This window comes from Lycium barbarum, chromosome 8 (genome assembly GCF_019175385.1).
Source record: "Lycium barbarum isolate Lr01 chromosome 8, ASM1917538v2, whole genome shotgun sequence".
NCBI classification, from domain to species: Eukaryota; Viridiplantae; Streptophyta; class Magnoliopsida; order Solanales; family Solanaceae; genus Lycium; species Lycium barbarum.
Window position 1 is genome coordinate 86,511,355 of NC_083344.1, and position 16,023 is coordinate 86,527,377.

Consider the following 16,023-nt stretch of genomic DNA (forward strand, 5'->3'; position numbering starts at 1 on the left):
AAAGTAATAGTAATAATGAAGTTAATGAGTATCTTTAGGTTCGGTCACTTTCAAGCCATTATCTTTTTTCCAAATCTTACTTGGTGTTTCAATGAAGGGGAAAAGTGAAAAGGTACATTATATAGTTCCCTTAGAGCCATGAATACTCAAGTGTTTGATGACAAGTAGATCAATTGGCAATTTGGCATATATCTTTAAGTCCTATCAATACTTCCACATAGAAAAAGTTAAGAATGCTTCCACAAAGAAAAAGTTTTAACTGTTCTATAAGTGTAATGGATTCCCACTAGACTTATATTGAAAGAGTCCTTTTATATCAACCCCTCACCTCTGGCTCCACCAATGAGGAAAAAGTGTACCCACTAAATTGTACATGTTGGGTAGTTGAGTTAATAGTGGGGTGAATAGGAATTTAAGGTTCTAAATCTTGAAAAGGTAAAGCATAATAATCATGTTGCCCTAGATGTTAACCTAAGTATTTGAGTAATCTCCTTAGTTGTAATGTGTGGTTTTTTATAGTGCACTCTGCAAACCCCAACAAAATAATGTATGCATCAACATCTGTCCAGAAACAGTTTGGATTTTTCAGCCATTATCTCTTTCCAAGTCTTTGCTTTCCAACAACTCATTGTTATCTGTTTTTGATGATTCAACTAGAGAAATTAAAAAATCTCTTTAGTTAGCTTTCATTCCACTCCATTACTTTTACCAATTGATCCTATTTCACCAAAAAAGTAAGGTTATGACAAAGTCATGAAAATTCCCATATAAAGTAAACACAATGTGAAAGGTTATTATTCTACATGTTGTGGGGTGCACTAAACCCGTCAACCGGTTCGGGTTAACCGGTTCAAACCGGTAATTGGACCGGTAAAACCGGAACCGGTTAATCGTTTATTATATATCGGTCCGGTTTTAATTTTTTTGGAACCGAAACCGGTAAAACCGATGGAATTAAAAAAAAATTAAATAGAGCTGTTGGGGCAGGCGGGCAGCCCAATGGACCGTTGGGCAACGGTCCCAAACCTATTCCCCCCCCCCCCCCCCCCCCCAACCCCCAAACTTTTTTTTAACACTTTAACACATCCCCCATCCCTATATAAACCCCTCTCCATTTCCATTTTAATCCACACCAATTCACCCTTCTCTTTCTCTCAAATTTCAATCTCTCAATTATAGTTACTTTGCAACAATTAGCCACTTTAAATTTCTCTCAAATAAATATTATAAAGTCTTATTATAGTTTCAATTATTAATTTTGCGATTATAATATTGTTGGTGGAGTTGGTGATTTTGCAACAATCCGAAGTAGCTTTGGTGGATTTGCAATTCTAGCCGCCTTCACTTTGTTGGAAATTAGTCCAACTCTATCTTTATTTTTCGCAATTTAATTTACGCAATTTAATTCTAGCAATTTAATTTGTTGCAATTTATTTTCTTGTATTTATTTGAGTGTGATTTAAATTAATTCTATTTAATAATGGCGAAGAGATTTAGACGTGGTGCCGGTAGTAGTGGTATTGTTAGACGTGGGCTTAATGAGGAAACATTTGTGGAAGAAACACCTAATTTAGATATTGATGTTGGTGGAAATAATCCACTTTTAGGTCATGAGGCAATAAAACAATATTATATCGACACTTTTAATGAAATTGATGATGATGATGATGATGATGAAACACAAGCCCCCGAAAATCCCATAGGAGATACATGTCCTGCACAATCACATACACAAGACAAACCGCCTAGAACTCGTAAGCTAACCGCTAAAATTTGGAAATTTATGACTAACGATAGGGAAAGCCAAATAACTAAATGTACCCTATGTGGACAAGTATTTACTTTTAAGCAAGAAACTAGTAAGGATGGTGGAATGGGTACACTAAATGCTTATATGAGAAAGAAACGTATGGTTGTTTGGGGAGAGCAAACGGGTTCAAATGTAGGGGGTATTTAAATGATGATAGACCCACGAACCGGTAAAATTTTTAAGTATGACAAGAAAAAAGAGCGTGTAGAAATAGCTAAAATGGTAGCTTATGATTGTTTACTATTTTCCTTTGCTTCGGGTTTGGGGTTTGTTACTTACATTCAACATTGTTATAATCCGTTATTTGAGGGTATTCCTAGAAGTACTTGTAGAGCGGATGTTATAGATTTGTATAAAAAAATAGGTCAAAGTCATAGATGGACCCCTAAACTTGTCCTGATTTTTCATTTAGACCCCTTAACTGAAACGTTAACCATCTGACCCTTGAACATAAGATAAACTGTGTCATTTGAACCCTCGTGCCAGCTGGGCACACGCGTGCAGTGCACTTGCAGTGACATGGAAAAATAGACCAATAAAAATAAGTCATGTCAACAAAAAAAAAAAATTATGAAAAATTAATTTTAAAATCTATTTAAATAATTTTAAAAAAATCTTATAAAAAACCCAACTCATCCTCTCCGATAGCCCACTTCACCGCCGCCACTGCCGCTGCTGCCTCCGCTGCCCCCACCGCCGCCGCCGCCGCTTCAAAATCTATTTAAATAATTAAAAAAAATGATGTCGGAGATTTGTTTAAATAGATTTTGAAGTGGAGCAGCGGCGGAGGGGGCGGAGGCAGTGGCGGCGACGGCGGCGGCGAAGTGGGCTATTGGAGATGATGAGTTGGGTTTTTCAATGTTTTTAATTATTTAAATAGATTTTAAAATATAGTTTTTGTTAAAATTAATTTTTAATGATTAAAAATTTTAAAAAAAGAAAAAATTTGGTCTCTCACGCTCTGTTTAAAGCAGTGCACTGCACGCGTGTGCCCAGCTGGCACGAGGGGTTCAAATGGCACAGTTTATCTTATGTTCGAGGGTCCAGATGGTCAACATTTCAGTTAAGGGGTCTAAATGAAAAATCAGGACAAGTTCAGGGGTCTATCTATGACTTTGGCCTAAAAAATATAGATTGTATTTGCGTCATGTATTTAATTCTTTAAATTGTAATGTTTCTCTTACCGCTGATTTGGGTCTTAGTCTTAACAAGTTAGATTTTTTTGCTATTACATGTCATTGGGTTGATGACAATTGGGTTATGCAAAAAAGAATTATATCTTTTTTATATGATGAAGGAAAAGGTCGTCACGGTGAAAAAATTTTAGCGGATTCAATGTCTACTATTATGAGATTTTTTAACATTTATAGAAAAACACTTTGTATTGCTTTAGATAATGCTTCTAATAATACAAAGGCGATTGGTCTTTTAAAAAGAGAATTAAACCCTCCGCTAAAAAATATTTTTCATGTAAGATATAGTGGTCACATTTTAAACTTAATTGTTAAAGATGGTCTTGTGCGTTTTGACGATTCTATTCAAAAAGTTAGAGATGCGGTTGCGTTTCTTTTTTGTAATGCTAATAGGGGAAGATTAGAGATTTTAAGAATGCTTGTGTGGAAAATAACCTTAGACGTAGAAAAATTCAAGTAGAAATTGAGACTAGGTGGAACTACACTTACATTATGCTACAACAAGCATATGAGTATAGGATTCCCATACAACAAGTTCACAACAAATATAATATTTATAGTGATGATTGGTTAAATTTTACGGATTGGGGAGATGTTAAGGAATGTGTTGAACTCTTAGAAATTTTTTATAATGCAACTCTTGCTTTTTCTAAACAATTCTGTCCCACGGTAACCGGAATTTTAGCCTACTTAGCGGAAATAGTTAGAGTTTTACAAGAGTATAAATATAAATCCGATTATCAAGCGGCTATTTTTGATATGATAACAAAGTTTAAGAAGTATTTTTTTTCCATCCCAACTTTATTTATATTGGGTTCTCTTTTAAATCCTTGTTTAAAAGTGTCTTATACTAAAGCATTGGTTGGTCAAATTTATACATTTTTAGAAATTGAAGAGGGAGTTCAACCATCTTTAGCTGAAGCCGAACTCGCTATTGATGACGAGTTTAGAAAAGTTTTTACTCATTATTCTAATTTGGAAGAACATGTTACACCCGTTGCTCCACGCCCTACTACTTCTCAAAGTAGCAAAAAGGGTTTGTCAGGTTTAAAAGTTTTACATTCACATCCAACTCCATCTTGTAGTGCAAACTTTGATGAATATCACTTTTATTTGATGCAGCCAAATGTGGATATCAAGGAACTAGATGAGTTGGACGTCTTAGCATGGTGGAAGAAATACAAAGCAAGTTATCCGATACTCTCAAGAATGGCTTGAGATATCCTTACGGTTCAAGTATCAACCGTGGCTTCGAAGAGTGCATTTAGCCAAGGAAGACAACAAATTGGAGACCATAGACACTCATTATCCGGCTTTAGCTTACAAGTACTAGTGTGCATTCGCGATTGGATTAGATTGGAGCGACACAACCAAAACTTAGAAGCGGAGGAAGGCGAAGAGGAAGAGATTGAAGATTTGACAGCAAGTGGACCGGACCAAATGGAAGACTTTGAAGATATCTCCATGGCCGAATATGATATGGGGGAAATTAACCAAATGATTGAGAATTGATGATTTTATTATTCTATCATTTCTTTGCAACTCATGTATTATTTGCCAGTTAAAAAAAACTACAACTTACAAATAAATGTTATCCAAGAATGAATAAAATATATGGCTCATTGAGCTTTCTTCTATTTAGAGCCTGTTTGGATGGGCTTATGCCTATAAGCTGAAAATAGCTTATAAGCTAAAAAAAATAAGTTGGGGTAGTCTAACTTATTTTTTTTGGCTTATAAGCTGTTTTCAGCTTATAAGCTGCTTTAGATAAGTTAAGTCAAATGGGCCCAATTATTTTTTTGAGCTTATTTTAAGCACAAAATGACTTTAAGCTGGCCAGCCAAACACTCAAAAAAACTGAAAACAACTTATAAGTAACTTATAAACAACTTATAAGCCAATCCAAACGGGCTCTTACTTGTATTCATATTTTTACTTATATTAAGTTAGGAATATACCTAAAATATACTAAGAATATACTTATAATATACATCTACTTAAATTAAAAACTAGAAAGTTATATACTTGAAAAATAACTATGATACACTAAGAATATACTTATAATATATAGTATATATGTTTAAATTATATGTATACTATATATAGTTATAAGTTAAGCATAGTATATTCTTACTATATTTTAGGTATATGTAGTATAACTTAAGCATAGAACATATGTAAATATACCTGCAATATACTAATAAATACTATAATATATATATACTATACAAAAAAAAAAGGATTTGGACGTGTTTGAACCGGACCGGTTCCGATTTTGAATTTTCAACCGGTAAATCGAAATCGGTTAAACCGGAATCGGTAGCCGGTTTCAATTTTTTAACCGAAAATCAGCCAAATTTGTTAACTGGTTACCGGTCCGATCCGATTAAACCGGTTAACACGTTTAGGGTGCACCATGGCATCCCCTTCACCTTTCTCTATCAACTGTTTATATTTGTGGGCCATATCTTAGTGTGCGGACCCCACTTCATAAAGAGCATATGTGTTGCAAGAGAACAAAGGAAGCAACATCAAATTCAAGGTGATTGAAGATGGTGGGGTAGATATGTGCCATAATCACACTGACACAATAAGGTAAGGTTAAGTTTCAGATCTTGGGCCCCTACACATTTCATTGATAGTATCCATACTTTTGTGCTAGGTTTTGTCCCCTCTATCAATCCTACTAAAATTTTATCTCAAGTCAATGAAGTGGGAATAAATCCCAAAAGCAGACAACTTGTGACACCCCTTTCCATTTCTTATGATATTGGGACCCACACCCTTATTTAGTCTAAATTTTGGGGGCACAGACATGGGCCAAGATACTTGGATCCTTCCTTTTGGGCTAGATGGGGCCCATCAAGAATACCATAAAAACATTGAATGTGGGGTGACCTAAATTGTTGGCCATTGTTGAATCCCTTTAATTATATTTGCCGTCTTCATGATATGTCCATGTTCTTGTAGGTGAAAATGATGTAATTGTGATATTTGCTTGTCATAAAGGACAGTCACATGCATCAAACAAATAGTTACTCAAATTATTGTGACACCAAAATATCAAGTTTTAACTTTTTTCAATCAGGGGTAGAGATATTGTTTGGTTTTAACCTACAAAATCACTCATCAATTACCAAGAAGAAAATTAGATGTTTTATTCTTTCAAAAAAGAAAGAAAGGTCGATGTTTCAACTTATAATTCCAATGGGAGAGCCATCCCTTTCAGTGCTAGCCATTGTATACAGTTTGACTCCACTAAATTAATACTCCATCCGTTCACTTTTATTTATCACGTTTTAATTTTTTATGCTATTTCAGAAATAATGATTAAGATAGGTATTTTACCATAATAACTCTATTTAATGGTGTATAATTGTATTGGAGTTGAAAAAATAATTTGAAATAAGTAATAAATGTTAAGGATAAAATATATTTTTTTTTAATCTTATCTTGATATGTGAAAATGGATAAATAAAAATAAAAATTTATAAAGAGAATAGTGAACTTAAGGAGTAGACAAGAAAGGCATTGATTAGGAAAGGTCCCTTTCCCAACCCCACCTCTCATTTAGACCAAAAGGCAAGGCAAGTGGTGCAAAAGTTGTTGAGATCATTTATACATTATAAATTCTATTCTGTTGTGATTATTTAAGTAAAAAAACAGGTTTTTGTGGAAAGTAGGAATGGGTCCCAGAAATGCAGTCTCATGACCAGAACCTCTTTAACTTTTGTTTTTTTGATTTCTCCAAGATGGCCAACGTCCTGAAGCAAAGGGAAGAGGCCTTAGTTACTCACTCCGTCCCATTTTCATTATCGCTATAACTTAAAATACTTGTTACTTTTGAAATTTAAGATTAAAGTCGGTAATTATTTTTAATTATACCAACACTAATATAATTTCATAAGTGAAATTTGAGGAGGATAGGATGTAGTGGCGGACCCAGAAATTTGAACAAGCGGATTCAACAGTGACAAAATTGAACCAATAGTTGATACTAACAGCGACCTTAGACACTATAAAAGAGCGCTATTACGACACTAATTGTGCTTCTAATTTTTATTCTAATAATCATATTTGGTTTACAATGTTGTCTAATACCAATGTAGTTTTTGTTTTTGGTCAAAGAAAAACTAATCAATGTTTTTTTTGCGAGAAAAAAGATCAATCAATGTAACTTTTAGGTTATGCCTATACTTTTAACCGTTCAACAAAGCGATAAAGATATGACACCACTTTTCAAAAAATAAAAATGCACGTTACAAGTTTTAAACTTCTTAAGCCGAATTATTAGTTTAAATGGTTTTACAATGCATATATTCTCTAAATACATAAATAATTTAATAAACCATGTATATAATATCCTTTAGAAAATTTCTCATAAAGTTCTAACATGTTTAAAAATTCATTAAGTTTCAGTCATTATGCATCTTCAATTTTTATATTTTATTTTAAGTGTTCAATTCTGAGATTTATAATTTAATAGTATTGTATTTGATTAATCAAAAAAATTAACAAATTAAAGCACAAAATTAAACTAATAATAATGAATAATCAATTTTGAAACAAGAAGTATCCTGGCCTTTTTTATTTTATTTTTTAATAAAAACAGCCTATTAGGCTAACGAAACACAATAACTAAATATAAGATTTCTCAACTTAATAGAATCACAAATGTAAAATACTTACGAATTACTAATCTTATTAAGACATCCATAAGTAAAGTAATGCAGTACACTGTAAGAGTATACCAAAAGTAATTTCACAATCAGAGGGAAATTACGTTATCAAAATTATTACACTAGGAATCGAACACGCGACCAACCTGAAGTGGAGTTTGATCCCACTTGTACCGCTGCACCACAACTTCCGCTTCCTGTAAGTGGATTCATTTTCATTACATATACAATATTTTGTTTTGACAGCCAAATTAATATGTAAAAAATAATATTTTTCCCGGACGAAGTGGGTTCAGCTGAACCCACTTGCAACAACGTGGGTCCGCCCCTGGTAAGATGTACACAGACCTTACTTCTACCTTTGTGAGGTAGAAAGGTTGTTTCCGATAAACCCTCGGTTCAAAATAAGTGAAATCAAAGCAGGATCTAAAATAAACAATGACAGCAAAATAGCAAGATAAATAAAGCAAAAGAAGCAACATGTAGTATAAAAAATTGAGATTCTACGCGAATACTAACTAACACTATTAAATAAGAAGAAGATGAGCATAAAAGACTAGCCCACCACCTCTCCACATAAAAGTACGACAACATTCGGATACCTAGTATCCTTCTACTCTAATCCTTGACCTTCATACCTTTCTATCTAGGATTATGTCCTCAGTAAGTTGAAGATGTGTCATATCTTGTCAAATCACCCTCCCCTCCCAATTCTTCTTCGACCTATCTCTACCTATACTAAAACCTATTATAGCCAACCCTCACACCTCTTTACTTGTGCATCCATGCACCCTCCTAAATTATGCCTAAAAATAATAAAAAATGTAATACATGTAACAACAACAACAACATACTTAATGTAGTCACACAAGTGGGATCTGGGAAGGGTAAGATATACGCAGACCTTACCCCTATCTTGTGGGGTGGAGTGGCTATTTCCGATAGACCCTCGGCTCAAAAGGAATGTGATCAATGCAGGATGGTAAGAAAAATTGGATAACACAATATAAAGATACAAAACAAATAAAGCAACAGATAGTAATACACATTGAAAAATAAAGAGCTATGCGACACCTATATAACACTACTAGAAAGGAGAAGAAAATAAAGGAGGCTAGCCCCCTACCTCTCCTACATAAAGTGTGATACTACACAACTATCTACTAACCATCTACGCTAATCCTCGACCTCCAATCTTCCTATCTAAGGTCATGTCTTTATTCAGCTGAAACTGTGTCATGTCATGTCTAATCACCTCCCCCCAGTTCTTCTTCAGCCTACCTCTACCTCTCCTAACTCCTGTTACACCTCCTAACTGGCGCATCCTCGCATCTTCTTTTCACATGCCCAAACCATCTCAACCTCACTTCCCTCATCTTGTCCGCCACAGAGGCTACTCCGACCTTGTCCCGTATAACATCCTTTCTAATTATATATATATGGGGCAGAATGCTAGCCAGTCAAGAACGCTACGTCCATAAGATGAAAGCAGCAGAGATAAGGATGATCAGATGGAAGTGTGAGAATACTAGGATATATATATATATATATATATAAGGATGATCAGCCGTAGCGTTTTTGACTGACCAGCATTCTGCCCCATACAATAATGTTGGTCTAACCACCATTTGTAGAACTTGTCTTTCAACCTTGGCGACACATTCTTATCGCACAGTATCCCAGAGGCGAGCCTCCATTTCCCACCTTGCTCTAATACGATGTGCAACATCGTCCAATCTTCTCGTCTCCTTAAATTAATGACCCAAGATACTTGAAGCTTCCTCTCTTGGGCATAACTTTGTGCCTCGACTTTCACTTCCACCCCTGCCACATGTGTCACGTCACTGAACTTGCACTCTAGGTACTACGTCTTAGCCCTGCTTAACCTAAAAATTTTGGACTCTAAGTCTTTCTCAAAACTTTCAGCCTATCGTTAACCATCATGCGCCTCTCGTCAATCAATACTATGTCATCTGCAAATATCATACACTACGACACCTCCTCTTGAATATGTCGTGTCAATTCGTCCATCACTAAGGCAAATAAGAACGGGCTAAGGGTTGACCCCTGATGCAACCCCATCACGACCGGAAAGTATTTTGAGTCATAACCCACTGTCGTATATAACTCAGGTTTCGGCAGCATCATACATGTCCTTAAGTGCCCTAATGTAGGCCACATGTACACTTCTAAACTCCAAACATCTCCAAAGGAGCTCCCAAGGGATTTTATCATATGCCTTTCCTAGATCAATGAACAGTATGTGTAAGTTTCTCTTCTTGTCCTTATACTGCTCCAATAGTCTCCTTATAAGATGAATAGCTTCTGTAGTCAATCGCCCCGACATGAAGCCAAATTGGTTCCCGGATATAGACACCCCCTCCTCGCCCTCATCTCGGGTTCTCGACCACCCTTTCCCAGACTTTCATAGTGTGGCTTAGCAGCTTGATACCCCTATAGTTATTAAAATTCTAAATATTGCCCTTGTTCTTGTACAACAGAACCATTGCACTCCACCTCCATTCCATTGACATTTTAATCGTTCTAAATATGACATTAAACAACCTAGTCAGTCACTCCATTCCTACCTCCCTCTTCTGCGTTCTAAATGTATTATGTCTAAAAATAAAATAAAAAATATAAGAATGCCACATGAACCGAAATAAAGGAAACGATGAACAAGGTTTGGTTTGCGAGTAGAAATATGTACTCCCTCTATCCCAATTTAATTGTTATTTCTTTTTTAATCAGTCTAAATAAGAATGACACTTAATTGTTTTTGAAAAATAAAATTGAAATTCATCCTTATTGTTACAACAGACGAACTGTTAATCAGGCAAGACATTTAACAAAAAATAAATAATAGTTTAATTAATTAATCGTATGGTAAAAAAATATTATAAATTGCTTAAGTTATAAAAATGTATAAATTTTTTAAAGAGAGATAATATTGACCAGAGGGAATAGTATATTTCCTATCATAATTGCAACTATCTTATTAAAGTAAAAATAAAACATTATTACTACTATATAGAAGCATGGGTCTCAACCCATGCTTCGTCGTCGGTAAGCATTAAAACAAAAATTGTGCGATCCCCATATTAAACACCAATTAATATTAAAAAATTAAAAAAAAAAAACACCAACCAATATTTAAAAAAAAAAAGAGGTCAAAAAAGTGGAACTCACCATCTCCAAACTCATGAAAAAAAAAGTGGACCTCATATTAACAAAATCAAGCAATATAAAAAAAAGTGAATCCCATATTAAAAAAACAAACAATGTCAAAAGAAAAAGTGGAGAGTGCAGAATTTGTATTCGTAACAAACACTAATATAATAAATTTTTAAATACGGAGCACAAGCTACAATGTTATAGTAATCGTGTTTTGAACATAGTATCCCATATTGACAAAATCAAGCAATATATATTAAAAAAATAAACAATGTCAAAAAAAAAAAGTGCAGACTTTGTATTCGTAGCAAATACTAATATAATAAAGTTTTAGATACGGAGCACAAACTACAATGTTATATTAATCGTGTTTTAAACATAATATATATATATATATATATATATATATATATATATATATATATTACTACTATTAAGAAGCACCGGTTGGGGCTCCTTTTTCGTCGTCCGTTGTGGGGCCCCCCCCATAAAAAAAAATTGGGCCCCATATTAAACAGGCCCTTAAAAAAAATTGTGAGCCCATATATATTAAACAACAACTAATATTAAAAAAATATTATGGGCCCCATATTAAACACCAACCAGTATTAAAAAAAAAACGAAGAACAAAAGTGGAACCCACCACATCCAAACTCACGGGAAAAAAAAAGTGGACCCCATATTAACAAAATCAAGCAATATTAAAAAAAAAGTGAATCTCATATTAAAAAAACAAACAATGTTAAAAAAAATTGTGGGCCCCATATTAAACACCAACCAGTATTAAAAAAAAAGGAGAAGAAAAAAAAGTGGAACCCACCACATCCAAACTCACGGGAAAAAAAAGTGAACCCCATATTAACAGAATCAAGCAAAAACAATTGTGGGCCCCATATATATTAAACAACAACTAATATTACAAAAAAAATTGTGGGCCCCATATTAAACACCAACCAGTATTAAAAAAAAAAAAGTGGAACCCATCACATCCAAACTCACGGGAAAAAAAAGTGGACCCCATATTAACAAAATCAAGCAACATTAAAAAAAAAAAAAGTGAATCCCACATTCAAAAACCAAACAGTGTTAAAAAAAAATGTGGGCCCCATATTAAACACCAACCAGTATTAAAAAAAAAAAAAAAAAAAAAAAAAGTGGAACTCACCACATCCAGCAATATTAACAAAATCAAGCAATATTAAAAAAAAAAGGTGAATCCCATATTAATAAAACAAACAATGTTAAAAAACAAATGCTTAGAAAATCAAACAATTAAATCAATAATGATGGACTCATTGCCACATGCGTATCAACCCATTAGTGGGAGCAAATGAAATTATTGTACAGCAACATACTTAAAATATTTATATATTAAAATAATATAAAATTTAATTACTTTTTCATTTTTTTCCTTACTCTAATAAATGTGAAAAGAGATTAATGTCATAAAATAAAAAATAATATTAAATGGAGATCAAATAATTAATAAGCTAAATTAGTGAAATTATAATTCTAATTGACGTTTTCTTAAAAAATCGTGTAAAAAACAACATGACAAGTAAAATGAGTTAAACAAAAGATATTTACTAAAAATTAAAAAATAGAAGTTCTTCATGGCCCCATATTAAACACCAACCAGTATTAAAAAAAAAAAAAAAAGTGGAACCCACCACATCCAAACTCACGGGAAAAAAAAAATTGAACCCCATATTAACAAAATCAAGCAATGTTAATTAAAAAAAAAATGAATCCCATATTAAAAAAATAAAAAATGTTAAAAAAAAGTTCTTAGAAAATCAAACAATTAAATCAATAATGATGGATTCATTGCCACATGCGTATCAACCCATTAGTGGGAGCAAATGAAATTATTATACAACAACATACTTAAAATACTTATATATTAAAATAAAATGGAATTTAATTACTTTTTCATTTTTTCCTTACTCTAATAAATGTGAAAAGAGATTAATGTCATAAAACAAAATAACATTAAATGGAGATCAAATAATTAATAAGGTAAATTAGTGAAATTATAATTCTAATTGACGTTTCCTTAAAAAACCGTGTAAAAACCAAGATGACAAGTAAAATGAGTTAAATAAAAAATATTTACTAAAAATTAAAAAATAGAAGTTCTTCATTTAGATAAAAAATTAAATTTCTACTTTGTTTCATCTTAAACATGTAAAATTAATATAGTAATTTGAATTAGAATTATCCAAATCAAAATTTGATAAAAAAATTATCTGTATTACTTTACTATTACTACTATATAGAAGAGTCGGTTTATAGAGGCAAGATCGTCGTCCGTGTTCGGTCCTACTTTTTTATTTAAGAGTTAAAAAATCCTTTGTGGTCCCAACCACTTTTTTATTTAAGGGCAAAAAAATGACGTTTTGTACTTTATATTACCAATTCTTCTAAAAAGTAAATAGAAACATCCAAACTCACAGGAAAAAAAAACGTGGACCCCATGTTAACAAAATCAAGCAATATTAATAATAAAAAAAATGAATCCCATATTAAAAAAACAAACAATGTTAAAAAAAATGCTTAGAAAATCAAACAATTAGCCTATGCCCGTGCTGCGCACGGGCCCAACACTTCGGATTATAGTGTATCTATGTATATGTAGTTGTGTTTAGATAGTGATAATATACATACATACATACATACATATATATATATATATATATAGACACACACACACACTGCATTCAAAATACGATTAATATAACATTGTAGTTTGTGCTCCGTATCTAAAACTTTATTATATTCATGTTTGCTACGAAAATTTATTAATACTTTTTAAAAGAGAAGAATCGTTTAAAAGAAAACTATTTTCCTCTCTTTGAGATAAAATAATAGCAATATTTAAGCATCAGTTGATACTTTCAATTTTAATTCGATTAATTTAAAGGTGTAAAATACTTATTATTTTTTTATCAAATTTTGATTTGGATAATTCTAATTCAAATTATTAAATTAATTTTACATGTTTAAAACGAAACAAAGTAGAAATTGATTTTCTATTTGAACGAAGAAATGCTATTTTTTAATTTTTGGTAAATATTCTCGGTTTAGCTCATTTTACTTGTCATGTTGTCTTTTGCATGGTTTTTTAAGGAAACGTGAATTAGAATTAGAATTTTACTAATTTACCTTATTCATTATTTGATCTTCATTTGATATTAATCTCTTTTCACATTTATTAGAGTAAGAATAAAAATAAAAGAGTAATTAAATTGTATCTTATTTTTTAAATATATAAATTTTAAGTATATTTATTTTAGTAAACATAACAAATAATGATATGGCGGAATAGCAAATACAACAATTAAATATTTTGAAGAAAAGTAATAATATGGGGTTCATGTTTTTTGCTTGCAATAATTTTATTTGCTCCCACTAATGGGTTAATATGCATATGGCAATGAATCCACTATTATTGACTTGATGGGGATACTTGACAATTACATGAATATTGTTTTATTTTTTAATATATGGGGTGCACATTTTTTTTTTTTTTTGACGTTGCCTTTTTTATTTTAATATGGGATCCACTTTTTTTTTCATGAGTTTTGAGAGAGTGGGGTCCACCTTTTTTTTCATGAGTTTGGAGAGGGTGGGGTCCACCTTTTTTTTTTTAAGAGTGACTGACGACGAAGCATGGGTAAACCGATACTTTTATATAGTAGAAAAATAGAAATATAATAAAGTATTTTTATCTACCTTTTAGAAGAGTTGGTAATATAAAATATAAAACGTCATTTTTTTACCCTTAAATGAAAAAGTGGGTGGGACCACAAAAGATTTTTTTGCCCTTAAATAAAAATGTAGGACCGAACATGGACTACAATCTTGCCTCTATAAAACGGTTCTTCTATATAGTAGTAATAGTAAAGTAATACATATAATTGTTTTTATCAAATTTTGATTTGGATAATTCTAATTCAAATTATTATATTAATTTTAACTGTTTAAAATGAAACAAAGTAGAAATTTGATTTTCTATTTTTTAATTTTTAGTAAATATTTTTTGTTTAACTCATTTTACTTGTCATGTTATTTTTTACACGATTTTTTAAGGAAACGTCAATTAGAATTACCATTTCATTAATTTACGTTATTAATTATTTGATCTCCATTTAATATTATTTTTTCTTTTATGACATTAATCTCTTTTTACATTTATTAGAATAAGGAAAAAATAAAAAAGTAACTAAATTCTATGTTATTTTAATATATAAGTATTTTACGTATGTTGCTGTACAATAATTTCATTTGCTCCCACTAATGGGTTGATACGCATGTGGCAATGAATCCATCATTATTGATTTAATTGCTTGATTTTCTAAGCACCTTTTTTTTTTTTTAACAATGTTTGTTTTTTTAATATGGGATATTAAAAAAACAAACAATGTTAATGCTTAGACAATGTATCTCATTAAGTCAATAATAGTGGATTCATTGCCACATGCATATTAACCCATTAGTGGGAGAAAATGAAATTATTGCAAGCAAAAAACATGGACCCCATATTATTACTTTTCTTCAAATTATTTAATTGTTGTATTTGCTATTCCGCCATGTCATTTATTTGTTATGTTTACTAAAATAAATATACTTAAAATTTATGTATTTAAAAAATAAGATACAATTTAATTATTTTTTTTATTTTTATTCTTACTCTAATAAATGTGAAAAGAGATTAATATCAAATGAAGATCAAATAATGAATAAGGTAAATTAGTCAAATTATAATTCTAATTCACGTTTCCTTAAAAAATCATGCAAAAGACAACATGACAAGTAAAATTAGCTAAACCGAGAATATTTACCAAAAATTAAAAAATAGCATTTCTTCGTTTAAATAGAAAATCAATTTCTACTTTGTTTCGTTTCAAACATGTAAAATTAATTTAAAATTTTTAATTAGAATTATCCAAATCAAAATTTGATAAAAAATAATAAGTATTTTACACCTTTAAATTAATTGAATTAAAATTGAAAGTATCAACTGATGCTTAAATATTGCATTTATTTTATCTCAAAGAGAGGAAAATAGTTTTCTTTTAAACGATTCTTATCTTTTAAAAAGTATTAATAAATTTTCGTAGCAAACACGAATATAATAAAGTTTTAGATACGAAGCACAAACTAC